At 47.4% G+C, this 19,977-nt stretch overlaps 1 protein-coding gene and 8 pseudogenes across 8 annotated transcripts in view; all 9 read right to left on the minus strand.

Moving 5' to 3' along the window:
* The window catches only part of LOC106863626 (UDP-glucuronosyltransferase 1A1-like), a 103,576-nt gene that overhangs the window by 16,911 nt on the left and 66,688 nt on the right, over positions 1–19,977 (minus strand). The window lies entirely within an intron of this gene.
* Positions 449–1,784, minus strand: LOC148223083 (UDP-glucuronosyltransferase 1A1 pseudogene; annotated as a pseudogene).
* LOC148223084 (UDP-glucuronosyltransferase 1A1 pseudogene) lies at positions 3,156–4,106 on the minus strand (annotated as a pseudogene).
* Positions 5,473–6,482, minus strand: LOC148223085 (UDP-glucuronosyltransferase 1A1 pseudogene; annotated as a pseudogene).
* On the minus strand, positions 7,678–8,613 carry LOC148223086 (UDP-glucuronosyltransferase 1A1 pseudogene; annotated as a pseudogene).
* On the minus strand, positions 9,295–11,321 carry LOC148223087 (UDP-glucuronosyltransferase 1A1 pseudogene; annotated as a pseudogene). The gene has a single exon (XR_015804731.1). The product of XR_015804731.1 is annotated as a UDP-glucuronosyltransferase 1A1 pseudogene (transcript).
* On the minus strand, positions 11,753–14,413 carry LOC106863627 (UDP-glucuronosyltransferase 1A1 pseudogene; annotated as a pseudogene).
* LOC148223088 (UDP-glucuronosyltransferase 1A1 pseudogene) lies at positions 14,415–15,947 on the minus strand (annotated as a pseudogene).
* On the minus strand, positions 17,773–19,971 carry LOC148223089 (UDP-glucuronosyltransferase 1A1 pseudogene; annotated as a pseudogene).

The raw sequence follows: 19,977 nt of genomic DNA on the forward strand, positions 1-19,977 counted from the left end.
ATGAGACCCACATCAAGCAGTGCCCGAGATCTGCCTCAGGGCATGCAAGAGTTGGCTTTGTGAGCTGAGACATTTGAGCAGACATTTATGAGCCCTTTTGAGGGGGACTTTCCACAGAACCATTCAGGACCTAATTTTGGCTTTGTTCTGGTCACTGACAATGCTCCCATTGTGTGAATGCTCAAGTGGCCAATTCCAATGTACATGGGGAAGTCTGTAAGATTTCACAGCCACCTCCACACTTGGGGATGGGTGGAATTGCCACACACATTGGCGTCTGGTGATCCCACCTTGCAGCAGAGAAATCCTAAGGAATATGAGCAACGAAAAAGCCAGAGTACCAAAAGACCTCACCCAACTTCCTAGGCTCCCCACTGGAGCAGCAGAGGGGGCTATCCAGGAGGAATTGTGCCCAGGGATCTTGTCAGCATCCCTGGGAACCCAAGCGCACGGCACATTGGAGCGATTGATGCATTACAAGGCTGCACCCAAACCCTCGGTGCCACTCTTGCTGTGCTGGATGATTCAAATCAGACCTGTTTCAGGCATCAGAGCTGCGCTTTGGAGTCAGCAAAGTGGTTTTTAGGTCTTCTGGGAGATCCCATTGGAAACGAACATTATACAAATCCAAAACTGCCCACAAATTCTCACAGTCTCTTTGGCTGGCAGAATCAACATCCCATCACAGATATTTAGTACAAGATCATTAGAAGACCCTGGTGTTTCCTTATAACAGAGAACACCTTGAAAGACAGAAGGAAAGCTGCCTCCATCAGGAAATGCAAAGTCAGGAAAAAAAGAGAGAAAAACAGTTCCTTTCATGAGGATTCAACTCACTCACCAGAAATGGGAACTTGATCCCTGTCACAACACACAATTGCACCCTCTTGAACACAGAAATCAATCAAGGCATGCATTAAAACCAGACCCACCTGAGGCAGATCCTTGTGAGCACAGTTTACTCCTCCAATTGGAATGATGTTGGGCATCAAGGGTCTTGGATAGTCAAGCACAAATTCCAACCTCAGCAGCCAAACAGAGCCCTTCCGTAAGAGATCCTGCACAGTCACCTCCCTCTGCAGGAACTCAGAAGCCAGTTTTGAGAATGGGTCAAAAGCAAAATCACAGAGGAAAAGATTTTGCGTGTCAAAGAGTAGGTTCTTCACCCGCTGCAGAAAGGTCATGCGGTCTGTCAGTTGAGAAAATGCCCTGGGCACATAGGAAGGAGGATTGGGACACTGAGTGGCTTCAATATCTAAACCACATGGGATTCCTCGTAAGAAATACACAGAAGGAAGTGAAAGATGCTCGGCCAGGATCACCCCACAAGGTATTACAGGGTCTGTAAGAAGGGCATCGAACTTGCTCTCCTCAAGGTACCTGATGAGCTCTTTGTTTTGAAGAAGGTTTTGACACCAAACAGCTGATGTATTACCGAACTTTTTCATAACTTCATACATTTTAAGAAATCTTTCCAGAAAAGATCCTTCTTCAAAAAAAGCATGTACAAGCGCCTTGAAATCTTTTTCGAACTCTTCCTGTGTGTAGGGACCCGAGAACCTTTTTATCACATAGCTTTTTGATGGTTTGATGTGCAAAGAGACTTCAGGTGCCAGCACAACCACCTCGTGTCCCTTCTGCTGGAGCATGTCCAACACCTCCCGCATGCTGAGCCAGTGGCTCCCGTCCACCGGCACCACCAGGAGCTTCCCAGCAGCAGCCAGACCCAGCACGGACAGGAAGAGAACCACAAAGGGTGGAGAAGCACTGAGCCCCGGGGCCATTCCTGCAGGGATCAGGTGAGTGCCTCCAGGGAAGGAAACCCGATGGAGACTGGCACACACTCCACGCCTTCTAATGATCTGTGCCACAGCCCAACTTTGGATAATTATTTAATGTGCTGCATGGTAAATATGTAATCCCTGATATGATAACAGGCTGCATAATAAGTATGGAATTCCTGCCAAATCCCTAGAACAAACAGATAACTACATCTGTCTCTCTCAGAACAGTCCAGAGTACCCTTAGAGGGAGGCAGGGTTTCCTCAGGGACTGCACTTTGGATTCCTTTCCTTTTCCTGGACCTTCTGCATGTTCAGGACATGTGTAAAAGGTAGGAGATGTCTCACAAGCACATCACCATTCAGCCCAGCAGAGATTCTCTTTCCCTCCAGGCAAAGTCTGTCCCCTCTTCCTCTCTCTTGGAAAACTCATCTCTAGGTGACCCAGACCCTGTGGAAGCTGTTGAACAGCTCTTTTAAGACACTTTCCAGACTGAGAAGACAGAGAAGATGGAAGGATGATGCCACGTTTCTGCAGGACATGAGACCCACATCAAGCAGTGCCCGAGATCTGCCTCAGGGCATGCAAGAGTTGGCTTTGTGAGCTGAGACATTTGAGCAGACATTTATGAGCCCTTTTGAGGGGGACTTTCCACAGAACCATTCAGGACCTAATTTTGGCTTTGTTCTGGTCACTGACAATGCTCCCATTGTGTGAATGCTCAAGTGGCCAATTCCAATGTACATGGGGAAGTCTGTAAGATTTCACAGCCACCTCCACACTTGGGGATGGGTGGAATTGCCACACACATTGGCGTCTGGTGATCCCACCTTGCAGCAGAGAAATCCTAAGGAATATGAGCAACGAAAAAGCCAGAGTACCAAAAGACCTCACCCAACTTCCTAGGCTCCCCACTGGAGCAGCAGAGGGGGCTATCCAGGAGGAATTGTGCCCAGGGATCTTGTCAGCATCCCTGGGAACGCAAGCGCACGGCACATTGGAGCGATTGATGCATTACAAGGCTGCACCCAAACCCTCGGTGCCACTCTTGCTGTGCTGGATGTTTCAAATCAGACCTGTTTCAGGCATCAGAGCTGCGCTTTGGAGTCAGCAAAGTGGTTTTTAGGTCTTCTGGGAGATCCCATTGGAAACGATCATTATACAAATCCAAAACTGCCCACAAATTCTCACAGTCTCTTTGGCTGGCAGAATCAACATCCCATCACAGATATTTAGTACAGGATCATTAGAAGACCCTGGTGTTTCCTTATAACAGAGAACACCTTGAAAGACAGAAGGAAAGCTGCCTCCATCAGGAAATGCAAAGTCAGGAAAAAAAGAGAGAAAAACAGTTCCTTTCATGAGGATTCACCTCACTCACCAGAAATGGGAACTTGATCCCTGTCACAACACACAATTGCACCCTCTTGAACACAGAAATCAATCAAGGCATGCATTATAACCAGACCCACCTGAGGCAGCTCCTTGTGAGCACAGTTTACTCCTCCAATTGGAATGATGTTGGGCATCAAGGGTCTTGGATAGTCAAGCACAAATTCCAACCTCAGCAGCCAAACAGAGCCCTTCCGTAAGAGATCCTGCACAGTCACCTCCCTCTGCAGGAACTCAGAAGCCAGTTTTGAGAATGGGTCAAAAGCAAAATCACAGAGGAAAAGATTTTGCGTGTCAAAGAGTAGGTTCTTCACCCGCTGCAGAAAGGTCATGCGGTCTGTCAGTTGAGAAAATGCCCTGGGCACATAGGAAGGAGGATTGGGACACTGAGTGGCTTCAATATCTAAACCACATGGGATTCCTCGTAAGAAATACACAGAAGGAAGTGAAAGATGCTCAGCCAGGATCACCCCACAAGGTATTACAGGGTCTGTAAGAAGGGCATCGAACTTGCTCTCCTCAAGGTACCTGATGAGCTCTTTGTTTTGAAGAAGGTTTTGACACCAAACAGCTGATGTATTACCGAACTTTTTCATAACTTCATACATTTTAAGAAATCTTTCCAGAAAAGATCCTTCTTCAAAAAAAGCATGTACAAGCGCCTTGAAATCTTTTTCGAACTCTTCCTGTGTGTAGGGACCCGAGAACCTTTTTATCACATAGCTTTTTGATGGTTTGATGTGCAAAGAGACTTCAGGTGCCAGCACAACCACCTCGTGTCCCTTCTGCTGGAGCATGTCCACCACCTCCCGCATGCTGAGCCAGTGGCTCCCGTCCACCGGCACCACCAGGAGCTTCCCAGCAGCAGCCAGACCCAGCACGGACAGGAACAGAAGCACAACGGGTGGAGAAGCACTGAGCCCCGGGGCCATTCCTGCAGAGATCAGGTGAGTGCCTCCAGGGAAGGAAACCCGATGGAGACTGGCACACACTCCACTCCTTCAAATGATCTGTACCGCAGCCCAACTTTGGATAATTATTTAATGTGCTGCATGGTAAATGTGTAATCCCTGATATGATAACAGGCTGCATAATAAGTATGGAATTCCTGCCAAATCCCTAGAACAAACAGATAACTACATCTGTCTCTCTCAGAACAGTCCAGAGTACCCTTAGAGGGAGGCAGGGTTTCCTCAGGGACTGCACTTTGGATTCCTTTCCTTTTCCTGGACCTTCTGCATGTTCAGGACATGTGTAAAAGGTAGGAGATGTCTCACAAGCACATCACCATTCAGCCCAGCAGAGATTCTCTTTCCCTCCAGGCAAAGTCTGTCCCCTCTTCCTCTCTCTTGGAAAACTCATCTCTAGGTGACCCAGACCCTGTGGAAGCTGTTGAACAGCTCTTTTAAGACACTTTCCAGACTGAGAAGACAGAGAAGATGGAAGGATGATGCCACGTTTCTGCAGGACATGAGACCCACATCAAGCAGTGCCCGAGATCTGCCTCAGGGCATGCAAGAGTTGGCTTTGTGAGCTGAGACATTTGAGCAGACATTTATGAGCCCTTTTGAGGGGGACTTTCCACAGAACCATTCAGGACCTAATTTTGGCTTTGTTCTGGTCACTGACAATGCTCCCATTGTGTGAATGCTCAAGTGGCCAATTCCAATGTACATGGGGAAGTCTGTAAGATTTCACAGCCACCTCCACACTTGGGGATGGGTGGAATTGCCACACACATTGGGCTTTGTGATTCCAACCTACAACACACAACTCCTATGGAATATGAATAGAGAGAAAGCCAGAGTACCAAAAGACCTCACCCAACTTCCTAGGCTCCCCACTGGAGCAGCAGAGGGGGCTATCCAGGAGGAATTGTGCCCAGGGATCTTGTCAGCATCCCTGGGAACGCAAGCGCACGGCACATTGGAGCGACTGATGCATTGCAAGGCTGCACCCAAACCCTCGGTGCCACTCTTGCTGTGCTGGATGTTTCAAATCAGACCTGTTTCAGGCATCAGAGCTGTGCTTTGGAGTCAGCAAAGTGGTTTTTAGGTCTTCTGGGAGATCCCATTGGAAACGATCATTATACAAATCCAAAACTGCCCACAAATTCTCACAGTCTCTTTGGCTGGCAGAATCAACATCCCATCACAGATACTAAGTACAGGATCATTAGAAGACCCTGGTGTTTTCTTATAAGAGAGAACACCTTGAAAGACAGAAGGAAAGCTGCCTCCATCAGGAAATGCAAAGTCAGGAAAAAAAGAAAAACAGTTCCTTTCATGAAGATTCACCTCACTCACCAGAAATGGGAACTTGATCCCTGTCACAACACACAATTGCACCCTCCTGAACACAGAAATCAATCAAGGCATGCATTACAACCAGACCCACCTGAGGCAGCTCCTTGTGAGCACAGTTTACTCCTCCAATTGGAATGATGTTGGGCATCAAAGGTCTTGGATAGTCGAGCACAAAATCTAACCTGAAGAGCCAAAGAGAGCCCTTCCGTAAGAGATCCAGCACAGTCACTTCCCGCTGCAGGAACTCAGAAGCCAGTTTTGAATATGGTTTATTAATAAAATCGCAGAGAAAAAGATCTGGGATGTCATAGAGCAGATTCTTCACTCGCTGCAGAAAGGTCATGTGGTCTGAATTGTCTGTAAATGCTCTGGGCACATAGGAAGGAGGATTGGGACACTGAGTGGCTTCAACATCTAACCCACATGGGACTATTCTATAGAAATATATGGCAGGAAGTGAAAGATGCTCTGCTAGGATTGCTCCACAGGGCAGGAAAGGGTCTGTAAAGACAGCATCAAACTTGCTCTCCTCAAGGTACCTGATGATTTCTTTGTTTTGCAGGAGCTGTTCACAGCTAGAGACCCAAAAATCAGTCGCTCTTTTCGTACTTTCAAATACTTTGAAAAACCTTTCAAAAAAAGATCCTTCTTCAAATAAAAGATGAAAATATGCCTTGAAATCTTTATCAAACTCTTCCTGTGTGTAGGGGACTGGGTACATTTTCATCTCATAGTTCTTTGATGGTTTGATGTGAACGGAGACTTCAGGTGCCAAGACAACCACCTCATGTCCCTTCTGCCTCAGGCTGTTCAACACTTCCTGCACACTGAGCCAGGGGCTCCCATCCACGTGCATCACCAAGAGCTTCCCAGCAGCAGCCAGACCCAGCACGGACAGGAACAGAAGCACAACGGGTGGAGAAGCACTGAGCCCCGGGGCCATTCCTGCAGGGATCAGGTGAGTGCCTCCAGGGAAGGAAGCCCTCGGGAGCACGGGATGGAGACTGGCACACGCTCCACTCCTTCAAATGATCTGTGCCACAGACCAAATTTGGATCCTTATTTTATGTGCTGCATGGTAAATGTGTAATCCCTAATATGATAAAAGGCTGCTTAACAAGCATGGAACTCCTGCCAAGTCCATAGAACCTCCAGATAACTCTACCTGTCTCTATCAGAAGAACAGTCCAGAGTACCCTTAGAGTGAGGCAGTGGTTACTGCTGGGACTGCATGTCCAATTCCTTTCCTCCTTCTGGACTTCTGTCCATGTGGGAGACATGTCACATGTAGGACATGAATGACATACACATCACCATTCAGCCCAGCAGAGATTCCCCTTCCCCCAGGTAAGGCCTGGCCCCTCTCCCGCTCTCATGGAAAACTCCTATCTGGAAGACTGAGACCCCACAGCATTGTGGAACAGCTCTTTAAGATGGTTTAAACAGTAAGAAGATAGAAGTGATGGAAGGATGATACCATTTTTCCGAGCAGAGATTTAGGAGCAGTCTGTGAGGGAGACTTTCCACAGAACAATTCAGGGCCTAATTCTGGCTTGTTTTTCTCACTGACAAAGCACCCATGGTGTCCAACAGTGGTGGAGTTGTGTGAATGCTCACGTGGCCAATCCCAGTGTGCATGGGGGTGTCTGTAAGGTGTCCTTGCCTCCTCCACACTTGGGGATGGGTGGAATTGCCACATATTTGGCTTCACGATCCCACCCTGCAGCAAACCTTTAATCCTAAAGACCAGGACTGAAGAGAATGCCAGGGCACCAAAAGAACTCACCCAGCTCTCCAGGCACCATCACCAAGACTGCACCCAAACCCTAACCCCCAGTGCCAGTCAAACTGTGCTGGATGTGCCAAATCAGACCTCCTCCATGCATGAGGACTGGGCATGTCCATCCAAAAGGAGTTGTTAAGCTTTTCTGGGACTCCCCTTAGGAGATGTTCATTAAAGGAACCCAGCAATTTTTCTTACTATCCACAGATTTCAACAGTCTCTTGGCTGGTGCAATCAATGTCCCACCACAAACTCCCACTAGAAGACCCTGGTGTTTACCTTCAACTGAGCACCATTTAATCGCCAGAAGGAAACTTACCTACACAGGAAATGCAAAATCAGGAAAAAATGAGAGAAAAACAGTTCCTTTCATGAAGATTCACCTCATTCACCAGAAATGGGAATTTGATCCCTAGCACAACACACAATTCAACCCTCTTGAACACAGAAATCAATCAAGGCATGCATTATAATCAGACCCACCTGAGGCAGCTCCTTGTGAGCACAGTTTACTCCTCCAATTGGAATGATGTTGGGCATCAAAGGTCTTGGATAGTCGAGCACAAAATCGAACCTCAGCAGCCAAACAGAGCCCTTACGTAACAGATCTAGCACAGTCACCTCCCTCTGCAGAAACTCAGAAGCCATTTTTGAGTATGGCTTAATAGTAAATTCACAGAGGAAAAGGTCTGGGATGTCATAGAGCAGATTCTTCACTCGCTGCAGAAAGGTCATGTGGTCTGTATTGTCTGTAAAAATCCTGGGTACATAGGAAGGTGGCTTGGGACACTGAGTGGCTTCAAAATCTAACCCACACGGGATTCCTCGTAACAAAAACACTGAAGGAAGTGAAAGATGCTCTGCCAGGATTGCCCCACAGGGTAGGAAAGGGTCTGTAAAGACAGCATCAAACTTGCTCTCCTCAAGGTACCTGATGAGCTCTTTGTTTTGCAAGAGCTGTTCACAGCTGGAGACCTGCAAGTCACTGATTCGTTTCATACTTCTGTAAACTTTAGGAAATCTTTCCAGAAAAGATCCCTCTTCAAATGGAACCTGTGAGAATGCCTTGAAATCTTTCTCCATCTCTTCCTTTGTGTAGGGGACCGAGTACATTTTCATCACAAAGTTCTTTGATGGTTTGATGTGCAAAGAGACTTCAGGTGCCACCACAACCACCTCGTGTCCCTTCTGCTGGAGCATGTCCACCACCTCCCGCATGCTGAGCCAGTGGCTCCCGTCCACCGGCACCACCAGGAGCTTCCCAGCAGCAGCCAGACCCAGCAGGGACAGGAACAGAAGCACAACGGGTGGAGAAGCACTGAGCCCCGGGGCCATTCCTGCAGGGATCAGGTGAGTGCCTCCAGGGAAGGAAACCCGATGGAGACTGGCACACACTCCACGCCTTCAAATGATCTGTGCCACAGCCCAACTTTGGATACTTATTTAATGTGCTGCATGGTAAATATGTAATCCCTGATATGATAACAGGCTGCATAACAAGTAAGGGAGTCCTGCCACGTCCATAGAATCATCAAGTAACTCCACGTGTCTCCATCAGAGGATAAGTTAAGGGTGCCCTGAGAAGCCAGAGGTTGTTCCTGAACTGCACTTTGGATTCCTTTCCTCTGGCTGGACATTCTAAGATGTGCCACATGCAGGCCATGCTTGTTACCATTCAGCCCAGCAGAGATTCTCCTTCCCTCCAGGCAAAGTCTGTCACCTCTTCCTCTCTCTTGGAAAACTCATCTCTAGGTGACCCAGACCCTGTGGAAGCTGTTGAACAGCTCTTTTAAGACACTTTCCAGACTGAGAAGACAGAGAAGATGGAAGGATGATGCCACGTTTCTGCAGGACATGAGACCCACATCAAGCAGTGCCCGAGATCTGCCTCAGGGCATGCAAGAGTTGGCTTTGTGAGCTGAGACATTTGAGCAGACATTTATGAGCCCTTCTGAGGGGGACTTTCCACAGAACCATTCAGGACCTAATTTTGGCTTTGTTCTGGTCACTGACAATGCTCCCATTGTGTGAATGCTCAAGTGGCCAATTCCACTGTTCATAAGGAAGTCTGTAAGATTTCACAGCCACCTCCACACTTGGGGATGGGTGGAATTGCCACACACATTGGGCTTTGTGATTCCAACCTACAACACACAACTCCTATGGAATATGAATAGAGAGAAAGCCAGAGTACCAAAAGACCTCACCCAACTTCCTAGGCTCCCCACTGGAGCAGCAGAGGGGGCTATCCAGGAGGAATTGTGCCCAGGGATCTTGTCAGCATCCCTGGGAACCCAAGCGCACGGCACATTGGAGCGATTGATGCATTACAAGGCTGCACCCAAACCCTCGGTGCCACTCTTGCTGTGCTGGATGTTTCAAATCAGACCTGTTTCAGGCATCAGAGCTGTGCTTTGGAGTCAGCAAAGTGGTTTTTAGGTCTTCTGGGAGATCCCATTGGAAACGATCATTATACAAATCCAAAACTGCCCACAAATTCTCACAGTCTCTTTGGCTGGCAGAATCAACATCCCATCACAGATATTTAGTACAGGATCATTAGAAGACCCTGGTGTTTCCTTATAAGAGAGAACACCTTGAAAGACAGAAGGAAAGCTGCCTCCATCAGGAAATGCAAAGTCAGGAAAAAAAGAGAGAAAAACAGTTCCTTTCATGAAGATTCACCTCACTCACCAGAAATGGGAACTTGATCCCTGTCACAACACACAATTGCACCCTCCTGAACACAGAAATCAATCAAGGCATGCATTACAACCAGACCCACCTGAGGCAGATCCTTGTGAGCACAGTTTACTCCTCCAATTGGAATGATGTTGGGCATCAAAGGTCTTGGATAGTCGAGCACAAAATCTAACCTGAAGAGCCAAACAGAGCCCTTCCGTAAGAGATCTGGCACAGTCACTTCCCTCTGCAGGAACTCAGAAGCCAGTTTTGAATATGGTTTATTAATAAAATCGCAGAGAAAAAGATCTGGGATGTCATAGAGCAGATTCTTCACTCGCTGCAGAAAGGTCATGTGGTCTGAATTGTCTGTAAATGCTCTGGGCACATAGGAAGGAGGATTGGGACACTGAGTGGCTTCAACATCTAACCCACATGGGACTATTCTATAGAAATATATGGCAGGAAGTGAAAGATGCTCGGCCAGGATTGCTCCACAGGGTAGGAAAGGGTCTGTAAAGACAGCATCAAACTTGCTCTCCTCAAGGTACCTGATGATTTCTTTGTTTTGCAGGAGCTGTTCACAGTTGGAGACCCCAAAATTAGTGACTCTTTGCGTACTTTCAAATACTTTAAAAAACCTTTCAAAAAAAGATCCTTCTTCAAATACAAGATGAAAATATGCCTTGACCTCTTTATCGAACTCTTCCTGTGTGTAGGGGACTGGGTACATTTTCATCTCATAGTTCTTTGATGGTTTGATGTGCAAAGAAACTTCAGGTGCCAAGACAACCACCTCATGTCCCTTCTGCCTCAGGCTGTCCAGCAATTCCTGCACATTGAGCCAGGGGCTCCCATCCACGTGCATCACCAAGAGCTTCCCAGCAGCAGCCAGACCCAGCACGGACAGGAACAGAAGCACAACGGGTGGAGAAGCACTGAGCCCCGGGGCCATTCCTGCAGGGATCAGGTGAGTGCCTCCAGGGAAGGAAGCCCTCGGGAGCACGGGATGGAGACTGGCACACGCTCCACTCCTTCAAATGATCTGTGCCACAGCCCAAATTTGGATCCTTATTTTATGTGCTGCGTGGTAAATGTGTAATCCCTGATATGATAAAAGGCTGCTTAACAAGCATGGAACTCCTGCCAAGTCCACAGAACGAAAAGATAACTCTACCTGTCTCTATCAGAAGAACAGTCCAGAGTACACTTAGAGGTGGTTACTGCTGGGACTGCATGTCCAATTCCTTTCCTCCTTCTGGACTTCTGTCCATGTGGGAGACATGTCACATGTAGGACATGAATGACATACACATCACCATTCAGCCCAGCAGAGATTCCCCTTCCCCCAGGTAAGGCCTGGCCCCTCTCCCGCTCTCATGGAAAACTCCTATCTGGAAGACTGAGACCCCACAGCATTGTGGAACAGCTCTTTAAGATGGTTTAAACAGTAAGAAGATAGAAGTGATGGAAGGATGATACCATTTTTCCGAGCAGAGATTTAGGAGCAGTCTGTGAGGGAGACTTTCCACAGAACAATTCAGGGCCTAATTCTGGCTTGTTTTTCTCACTGACAAAGCACCCATGGTGTCCAACAGTGGTGGAGTTGTGTGAATGCTCACGTGGCCAATCCCAGTGTGCATGGGGGTGTCTGTAAGGTGTCCTTGCCTCCTCCAAACTTGGGGATGGGTGGAATTGCCACACATTTGGCTTCATGATCCCACCCTGCAGCAAACCTTTAATCCTAAAGACCAGGACTGAAGAGAATGCCAGGGCACCAAAAGAACTCACCCAGCTCTCCAGGCACCATCACCAAGACTGCACCCAAACCCTAACCCCCAGTGCCAGTCAAACTGTGCTGGATGTGCCAAATCAGACCTCCTCCAGGCATGAGGACTGGGCATGGCTATCCAAAAGGAGTTGTTAAGCTTTTCTGGGACTCCCCTTAGGAGATGTTCATTAAAGGAACCCAGCAATTTTTCTTACTATCCACAGATTTCAACAGTCTCTTGGCTGGTGCAATCAATGTCCCACCACAAACTCCCACTAGAAGACCCTGGTGTTTACCTTCAACTGAGCACCATTTAATCGCCAGAAGGAAACTTACCTACACAGGAAATGCAAAATCAGGAAAAAATGAGAGAAAAACAGTTCCTTTCATGAAGATTCACCTCATTCACCAGAAATGGGAATTTGATCCCTAGCACAACACACAATTCAACCCTCTTGAACACAGAAATCAATCAAGGCATGCATTATAACCAGACCCACCTGAGGCAGCTCCTTGTGAGCACAGTTTACTCCTCCAATTGGAATGATGTTGGGCATCAAAGGTCTTGGATAGTCGAGCACAAAATCGAACCTCAGCAGCCAAACAGAGCCCTTCCGTAACAGATCTAGCACAGTCACCTCCCTCTGCAGAAACTCAGAAGCCATTTTTGAGTATGGCTTAATAGTAAATTCACAGAGGAAAAGGTCTGGGATGTCATAGAGCAGATTCTTCACTCGCTGCAGAAAGGTCATGTGGTCTGTATTGTCTGTAAAAATCCTGGGTACATAGGAAGGTGGCTTGGGACACTGAGTGGCTTCAAAATCTAACCCACACGGGATTCCTCGTAACAAAAACACTGAAGGAAGTGAAAGATGCTCTGCCAGGATTGCCCCACAGGGTAGGAAAGGGTCTGTAAAGACAGCATCAAACTTGCTCTCCTCAAGGTACCTGATGAGCTCTTTGTTTTGCAAGAGCTGTTCACAGCTGGAGACCTGCAAGTCACTGATTCGTTTCATACTTCTGTAAACTTTAGGAAATCTTTCCAGAAAAGATCCCTCTTCAAATGGAACCTGTGAGAATGCCTTGAAATCTTTCTCCATCTCTTCCTTTGTGTAGGGGACCGAGTACATTTTCATCACAAAGTTCTTTGATGGTTTGATGTGCAAAGAGACTTCAGGTGCCACCACAACCACCTCGTGTCCCTTCTGCTGGAGCATGTCCACCACCTCCCGCATGCTGAGCCAGTGGCTCCCGTCCACCGGCACCACCAGGAGCTTCCCAGCAGCAGCCAGACCCAGCACGGACAGGAACAGAAGCACAACGGGTGGAGAAGCACTGAGCCCCGGGGCCATTCCTGCAGGGATCAGGTGAGTGCCTCCAGGGAAGGAAACCCGATGGAGACTGGCACACACTCCACGCCTTCAAATGATCTGTGCCACAGCCCAACTTTGGATACTTATTTAATGTGCTGCATGGTAAATATGTAATCCCTGATATGATAAAAGGCTGCATAACAAGTAAGGGAGTCCTGCCACGTCCATAGAATCATCAAGTAACTCCACGTGTCTCCATCAGAGGATAAGTTAAGGGTGCCCTGAGAAGCCAGAGGTTGTTCCTGAACTGCACTTTGGATTCCTTTCCTCTGGCTGGACATTCTAAGATGTGCCACATGCAGGCCATGCTTGTTACCATTCAGCCCAGCAGAGATTCTCCTTCCCTCCAGGCAAAGTCTGTCACCTCTTCCTCTCTCTTGGAAAACTCATCTCTAGGTGACCCAGACCCTGTGGAAGCTGTTGAACAGCTCTTTTAAGACACTTTCCAGACTGAGAAGACAGAGAAGATGGAAGGATGATGCCACGTTTCTGCAGGACATGAGACCCACATCAAGCAGTGCCCGAGATCTGCCTCAGGGCATGCAAGAGTTGGCTTTGTGAGCTGAGACATTTGAGCAGACATTTATGAGCCCTTTTGAGGGAGACTTTCCACAGAACCATTCAGGACCTAATTTTGGCTTTGTTTTGGTCACTGACAATGCTCCCATTGTGTGAATGCTCAAGTGGCCAATTCCACTGTTCATAAGGAAGTCTGTAAGATTTCACAGCCACCTCCACACTTGGGGATGGGTGGAATTGCCACACACATTGGGCTTTGTGATTCCAACCTACAACACACAACTCCTATGGAATATGAATAGAGAGAAAGCCAGAGTACCAAAAGACCTCACCCAACTTCCTAGGCTCCCCACTGGAGCAGCAGAGGGGGCTATCCAGGAGGAATTGTGCCCAGGGATCTTGTCAGCATCCCTGGGAACCCAAGCGCACGGCACATTGGAGCGACTGATGCATTACAAGGCTGCACCCAAACCCTCGGTGCCACTCTTGCTGTGCTGGATGTTTCAAATCAGACCTGTTTCAGGCATCAGAGCTGCGCTTTGGAGTCAGCAAAGTGGTTTTTAGGTCTTCTGGGAGATCCCATTGGAAACGATCATTATACAAATCCAAAACTGCCCACAAATTCTCACAGTCTCTTTGGCTGGCAGAATCAACATCCCATCGCAAATATTTAGTACAGGATCATTAGAGGACCCTGGTGTTTTCTTATAAGAGAGAACACCTTGAAAGACAGAAGGAAAGCTGCCTCCATCAGGAAATGCAAAGTCAGGAAAAAAAGAGAGAAAAACAGTTCCTTTCATGAAGATTCACCTCACTCACCAGAAATGGGAACTTGATCCCTGTCACAACACACAATTGCACCCTCTTGAACACAGAAATCAATCAAGGCATGCATTACAACCAGACCCACCTGAGGCAGATCCTTGTGAGCACAGTTTACTCCTCCAATTGGAATGATGTTGGGCATCAAAGGTCTTGGATAGTCGAGCACAAAATCTAACCTGAAGAGCCAAACAGAGCCCTTCCGTAAGAGATCTGGCACAGTCACTTCCCTCTGCAGGAACTCGGATGCCAGTTTTGAGTAGGGTTTATTCATAAAATCACATAGAAAAAGATCTGGGATGTCATAGAGCAGATTCTTCACTCGCTGCAGAAAGGTCATGTGGTCTGAATTGTCTGTAAATGCTCTGGGCACATAGGAAGGAGGATTGGGACACTGAGTGGCTTCAAAATCTAAACCACATGCGATTCCTCGTAAGAAATACACAGAAGGAAGTGAAAGATGCTCTGCTAGGATTGCCCCACAGGGCAGGAAAGGGTCTGTAAAGACAGCATCAAACTTGCTCTCCTCAAGGTACCTGATGATTTCTTTGTTTTGCAGGAGCTGTTCACAGCTAGAGATCCAAAAATCAGTGAATCGTTTCGTTCTTTCAAATACTTTAAAAAACCTTTCAAAAAAAGATCCTTCTTCAAATACAAGATGAAAATATGCCTTGACCTCTTTATCGAACTCTTCCTGTGTGTAGGGGACTGGGTACATTTTCATCTCATAGTTCTTTGATGGTTTGATGTGAATGGAGACTTCAGGTGCCAAGACAACCACCTCATGTCCCTTCTGCCTCAGGCTGTTCAACACTTCCTGCACACTGAGCCAGGGGCTCCCATCCACGTGCACCACCAAGAGCTTCCCAGCAGCAGCCAGACCCAGCACGGACAGGAACAGAAGCACAACTGGTGGAGAAGCACTGAGCCCCGGGGCCATTCCTGCAGGGATCAGGTGAGTGCCTCCAGGGAAGGAAGCCCTCGGGAGCACGGGATGGAGACTGGCACACGCTCCACTCCTTCAAATGATCTGTGCCACAGCCCAAATTTGGATCCTTATTTTATGTGCTGCATGGTAAATGTGTAATCCCTAATATGATAAATGGCTGCTTAACAAGCATGGAACTCCTGCCAAGTCCATAGAACCTCCAGATAACTCTACCTGTCTCTATCAGAAGAACAGTCCAGAGTACCCTTAGAGGGAGGCAGTGGTTGCTGCTGGGACTTCATGTCCAATTCCTTTCCTCCTTCTGGACTTCTGTCCATGTGGGAGACATGTCACATGTAGGACATGAATGACATACACATCCCCATTCAGCCCAGCAGAGATTCCCCTTCCCCCAGGTAAGGCCTGGCCCCTCTCCCGCTCTCATGGAAAACTCCTATCTGGAAGACTGAGACCCCACAGCAGTTGTGGAACAGCTCTTTAAGATGGTTTAAACAGCAAGAAGATAGAAGTGATGGAAGGATGATACCATTTTTCCGAGCAGAGATTTAGGAGCAGTCTGTGAGGGAGACTTTCCACAGAACAATTCAGGGCCTAATTCTGGCTTGTTTTTCTCGCTGACAAAGCACCCATGGTGTCCAACAGTGGTGGAGTTGTGTGAATGCTCACGTGGCCAATCCCAGTGTGCATGGGGGTGTCTGTAAGGTGTCCTTGCCTCCTCCACACTTGGGGATGGGTGGAATTGCCAAGATATTTGGATGGATGTGTCAAATCAGACCTCCTCCAGGCATGAGGACTGGGCATGTCCATCTAAAAGGAGTTGTTAAGCTTTTCTGGGAGATCCCCCTGGGAGTTGTTCATTAAAGGAACCTAGCAAGTTTTCATACTATCCCCAAATTTCAATAATCCCTTGGCTGGTGCAATCAATGTCCCACCATAAACTCCCACTAGACGACCCTGGTGTTTACCTACAAGTGAGCCCCATTTAAATGCCAGAAGGAAACTTACCTACACAGGAAATGCAAAATCAGGAAAAAATGAGATAGAAACAGTTCCTTTGATGAGGATTCACCTCACTCACCAGAAATGGAAACTTGATCCCTATCACAACATAGGATTCCACCCTCCTGAACACTCTTGAACAATGAAGATATGCATTAAAACCAGACCCACCTGAGGCAAGAACTTGTGAGCACAATTTACTTCTCCAGTGGTAATGATGTGTGGTATTAAAGGCCAGATAGTCAATCAAAAAATCTAACCTCCGCAGCCAAACAGAGGCCTTTTGTAGCAATCCAGCCCATTGCAGGAACTCAGAAGCCATTTTTGAGTATGGCTTAATAGTAAATTCACAGAGGAAAAGGTCTGGGATGTCATAGAGCAGATTCTTCACTCGCTGCAGAAAGGTCATGTGGTCTGTATTGTCTGTAAAAATCCTGGGTACATAGGAAGGTGGCTTGGGACACTGAGTGGCTTCAAAATCTAACCCACATGGGATTCCTCGTAACAAAAACACTGAAGGAAGTGAAAGATGCTCTGCCAGGATTACCTCACAGGGTAGGAAAGAGTCTGTAAGGACAGCTGTCCAAATTTGAGAAGTTAATGACGCCTCTATGATGAAATATTTAAGAACGAGAAAACACATGCAGTCCTCTCCTATGAGGTGTGGTGAGGGTGCTGCTGGGCCCCTTCTTGGACTGCCTCTGGCCAAGCAAGGGTATTTCCTTGCTTCCAAACCAGAATTCCTCATTCTTAAAGAAGTACACCCCATGAACTGAAATGACCCACACAAACAGTTGTAGGAAGACTGATTTGGGAGGGACTCACGTGGTAGGAGGTTGGGCATGACTGCTACTTGTGAAAATTAGAACTACATTGGAAAAGTTCACAGAGTTCACAGATCACTGCCCCATGAAAAAGGCCCCATTGCATAGCAGAAGAGACTCCCCTTCCTAAGCAAACTGCAGAAAGATTTTTAGAAGCAACAAACTGACTAAAAACCCCATGTTTTGTCTCTCTGCGCTGTTGGTGGGAAGGAAAGAATGGCGAGTGGTGCAGGGGAAGGTATTGTAAATGTTTATTTTAGTTCTCATTATCCTCTTTAATTCTGTTAATAAACTTTTCTTTATACCTTTTAAGTTTTGAGCCTGTTTTGCCCTTAAAGTGTTTCTTTCCAATCCTTACCTCAAGTCATGAGCCCCTTATGTCTTGTCTTTCCCCTTCCTCTGCTCAACTATAGCAGAAGAGAATGGGTAAATGTTTTTTTTTTGTGAGCGCCTAGCTTCTAGCCAGTGCCAAATTCCAACAACATTCTTTGAGGGAGACTTTCTGCAGAACAATTCAGGGACTAATTCTGGCTTTGTTTTTCTCACTGACAAAGCACCCATGGTGTCCAGCAGTGGTGGAATTGTGTGAATGCTCACGTGGCCAATCCCAGTGTGCACAGGGATGTCTGTAAGGTGTCCTTGCCTTCTCCACACTTGGGGATGGGTGGAATTGCCACATATTTGGCTTCATGATTCCAGCTCGCATCTCACCAATCCCAAGGAACAAGACTGAAGAGAAAGCCAGGGCACCAAAAGAACTCACCCAACTCTCCAGGCTCTCCTCTGGAGCAGCAGAGAAGGCTCTCCAGGAGGAACACTGCACAGGGCTCTTGTTAGCAGGCCAGGGAACCCAAAGTTTGGCATCATCACCAAGTCTGCACTCAAACCCAAACACCCAGTGTCAGTCAAGCCATGCTGGATGTGTCAAATCAGACCTGCTCCAGGCAGGAGCTGGGCACCTTGCTGGTGGCATCAGTGTCCCATCACACACTTTCACCAGAAAACCCCAGTGATTCCCTTCAACTGAGCACCCTTTAAAAGCCAGAAGGAACAGCTGCCTACACAGGAAGTAGGAAGTCAGGAAGAAGGAGAGAAAAACAGTTCCTTTTATGAGGATTCAGCTCACTCACCAGAAATGGAAACTCAGTGCTTATTGCATGAAAAAATTCCACCCTTCTGATCACAGAAAACAATCAAGGCATGAATTAAAACCAGACCCACCTGAGGCAGCTCCTTGTGAGCACAGTTTACTCCTCCAATTGGAATGATGTTGGGCATCAAAGGCCTTGGATACTCTAAAACAAATTCTGACCTCAGGAGCCAAACTGAAGCCTGGCGTAAGAGATCCTGCACAGTCACATCCTGTTGGAGGAACTCAGAAGCCAGTTTTGAGTAGGGTTCAAAGACAAAATCACAGAGGAAAATATCTGGGATGTCATGAAGTAGATTCTTCACCCGCTGCAGAAAGGTCATGTGGTCTGTAAGTTGTGTAAATCCCCTGGGGACATAGGAAGGGGGCCTGGGACACTGAGTGGCTTCAAAATCTAAACCACATGGGATTCCTCGTAAGAAATACACAGAAGGAATTGAAAGGTGCTTCGCCAGGATTGCCCCACAGAGTAGGACAGGGTCTGTGAGGACAGCATCAAACCTGCTCTCCTCAAGGTACCTGATGAGCTCTTTGTTTTGCAAGAGCTGTTCACAGCTGGATACCCCAAAATTAGTGATTCTTTTTATACCTTGGTACGCTTTAACAAATCTTTCCAGAAAAGATCCTTGTTCAAATGAAAAATGAAAAAACGCCTGGAATTCTTTCTTCAAATCTTCCTGCTTGTAAGGGACCGAGTACATTTTCATCACAAAGTTCTTTGATGGTTTGATGTGCAAAGAGACTTCAGGTGCCACCACAACCACCTCGTGTCCCTTCTGCTGGAGCATGTCCACCACCTCCCGCATGCTGAGCCAGTGGCTCCCGTCCACCGGCACCACCAGGAGCTTCCCAGCAGCAGCCAGACCCAGCAGGGACAGGAACAGAAGCACAACGGGTGGAGAAGCACTGAGCCCCGGGGCCATTCCTGCAGGGATCAAGTGAGTGCCTCCAGGGAAGGAGATGCCCAGCTTAGTGATTTTAAGCAATCTGGTCTCTGGTTTTTATGGACGATCTTTAGACTTACTTGCATTTGGTAAATATTTAATCAAGGACATGGCAAAGGCGGTAGAAAAGCTGTTTATGTTCCTCCTATTTGACAGACACAAATCAGGGCAGGAGCTACCCTGGGAAACACCCCCTCTCTGCATTGGAGGAACACCGGGTTTGGAGGAACACTGCCTGGTTAAGTAGGGAGGAGGTCAGGAAGTCCAAAGTGCAGCTAGGTCTGAACTTGGCCAGGGTTGAAAATAACAAGAAGGGCCACTACTGGTCTGTCAGCCACAACAGAAAGGTCAAAGGAAGTGTTTCTCCCCCAGTAAGCAAGACTAGGAAACTGAGAATAATGGACAAGGTGAAGACTGAGGGACTCAAGAACTTTTTTTGCCTCAGCCTTCAATGGAAACCTCTCTTCCCACACCTCTTGAAAGGATGGATGGCAAGATTGGGCTGGGGGAGCAAAATTCCACCCAGTGTAAGAGAAAATCACATTGTTGACCACTTGAGGAATCCAAACATAAGGGCACCTGATGACCCAAACACAAGACCTCATGAGATGCATCCAAGAGTCCTGAGGGAATTGTTTGATGGAGTTGCCAAGTCACTCTCCATTATACTTGAAAAGTCCT

The sequence above is a fragment of the Sturnus vulgaris genome, chromosome 7, assembly GCF_052056855.1.
Source record: "Sturnus vulgaris isolate bStuVul1 chromosome 7, bStuVul1.hap1, whole genome shotgun sequence".
NCBI classification, from domain to species: Eukaryota; Metazoa; Chordata; class Aves; order Passeriformes; family Sturnidae; genus Sturnus; species Sturnus vulgaris.